Genomic DNA, 2,597 nt, shown 5'->3' with positions numbered 1-2,597 from the left:
ATCGTAGTTAGACCATAAATTAAGTTAGGATTGGGAGGTGATCCCACTAACTTAATTAGGGGCCAATTGGGCCCTTAACAGGGCTAAATTGGGCCAAATTAAGCACCCAATTCAGCCCCTAAATTCCTAGCCGATAATGCCACCGCTTAGAAAGTAGTGCCCCCCCCAAGATTTCTAGGCGATGGTACCACCCAATGTTAGGTGTCAGGCGGTGGTACCACCCAGTAATAGTGGTGGTACCGCTAAGACCCCGGAAATCCAGGATTAGATACTTTTTGGCTCCATTTTTGAAGCCATTGGGGTCTATAAAAATCCCACCCTTTTCTGCATGAAAGGGCACAAAAGCATTGAGATAATCTTGAGTTGTTGGAGTGTAAAAGTGTTGTAAACAAGTGCTAGAGTTCTCCCTTTCTAAGTTTTTAGATCATTCAAGAGAGGTGTGAGACTTGTAAGCGTTCTCTCCTAAACCCGTGAAAAGGAGAAAGCGCTGTAAGAGGTGGTTGGTCTTCGCCTATTGAAGAAAGACCTTTAGTGGACGCCGGTGACCTCGACGGAGGAGGAATCCAAAAGTGGATGTAGGTCATAAAGACCGAACCACTCTAAATTCTGGTTTGCTTTTCAATTTATCCAAGTTTCGTTATTGCAAGCTACATTACCTTCTTATTGCCTTCACTATACTCACATACGCTTTCAAATTAAACTCCTTGTGAAACAATTTTCGTCGGAATCGGTTTTAATCAAAACATAGACTTTTGAAATTGCGAAAGTTTTCCGCTGCACTAATTCACCCCCCCTCTTAGTGTCGCTCCTGATCCTAACAATTGGTATCAGAGTAATGTTCACTCTCGTTTGGTTTAAAACCTAAGAGAGATGACATTTGCTGGCAACCAAGAGGGTCATTCAGTTACACGTCCGCCCATGTTCAATGGGATGGATTACACATATTGGAAGACTAAAATGAGGATCTTCCTAATTTCAATAGATTTTGAGCTTTGGATCATTGTTGAAAACGGTTTTCAAAAGTCTTCTCTTCCAATGAATGATTGGAATGAGTTGGAGAAGAAGAATTTTACTTTAAATGCCAAGGCTATGAATGCCTTGTTTTGTGCATTAGATAAAAACGAGTTTAATCAAGTATCAATTTATGAAACGACTTTTGATATTTGGCACACACTCAAAGTGACTCATGAAGACACTAGTAGAGTGAAGGAGTCAAAAATTAATCTTTTAGTACACCCTTATAAGTTATTTCGGATGAAACCGAGTGAGACCATTGGAGACATGTATACCCGATTTACCGATGTCGTCAATGGTCTGAAAAGACTTGGTAAAGGTTTCTCAGATTTTGAACTCGTTAATAAAGTTTTAAGACCCCTTCCAAAGAGTTGGGACCCTAAAGTCATGACCATTCAAGAGGCCAAAGATTTAAATAACAATGACCTATGAGATGACTTGTAAAGCTCATGAAGAGCTTAAGGACACCCTTCTAAAGAATAGGAAGGATATGACACTAAGAACCCAAGAAGACCACTTGAAAGAAAACTCAAGTGATGAGGATCTTGATAAAGACTTGACACTTTTAACAAGAAAATTTAAAAAATTCATAAGAAGGAATAAGAGCGAATGTCCCTAAGCTAAGAATAAATTTGAACCCAAGAAAGATCAAGTAATATGCTACGAATGCAAGAAGCCGGGACACTATAAGAGCGAATGTCCCCAAGCTAAGAAGAGGACACTAAAGAAGAAGGCTCTCAAAGCAACATGGGATGACTCAAGTGCTTCCGAAGAAGAGGAGCCAACCAACACCGAGCAAGTTGCTCACTATGCACTAATGGCCATTAGAGATGAGGTAACAAGTTTAATTGATACAAATTTATCATTTGATGAATTATTAAATGCTTTTTATGATTTCTTTGATGAATGCAAATCAATTAGTAAAAAATATAAATGATTAAAAAAAGAGCATGATTCTCTTGTTAGTGATTACAATAGATTAAAAGTTGAGCATAATGATAGTTTAGCTCCATGTACGAAATGTCATGAAGTAAAAACACTTAGAAAGGAAAACTTGCTACTCAAAGAAATCTTAGAAAAATTTGAGGTTGGTAGCAAGTCCTTGAACATGATCCTTGCCAATAAGGGTCACATTCATAAAAGAAGTGGAATCGGATTTTTGAGTAGCTCTCACCAAAATCCAACCACCTTTGTTAAAAGCCATATCTTATATATTTCACCCCAAAACAAATGCAACATTTGTTGCAAACTTGGACATATAGCTTATCATTGTCCATTTAAGAAGTGTAGTCCACACAAATTGATTTGGGTTCTTAAAGGAACCGTAAAGAATTCCATACAAAATGATAAATTAAGCCGATCGATTTTTGAGGCACCCAAGATCAAATGGGTATATAAAAATCATCCTTTTTTGTAGAAACATATACTATCACAAGCTAGGAGCAAGAGATGGTACCTTGATAGTGGATGCTCAAGGTATATGACCGAAGATCCATCTCAATTCTCTAAGCTCACTAGCCTAGATGAAGGATATGTCACATTCGGAGACAACAACAAGGGTAAAATCATTGGCAAAGGAACTA

The sequence above is a fragment of the Musa acuminata genome, chromosome BXJ2-11, assembly GCF_036884655.1.
Source record: "Musa acuminata AAA Group cultivar baxijiao chromosome BXJ2-11, Cavendish_Baxijiao_AAA, whole genome shotgun sequence".
Taxonomy (NCBI): Eukaryota; Viridiplantae; Streptophyta; class Magnoliopsida; order Zingiberales; family Musaceae; genus Musa; species Musa acuminata.
The sequence above is the reverse complement of the archived record's forward strand: the minus strand, read 5'-3'. Positions refer to the sequence as shown.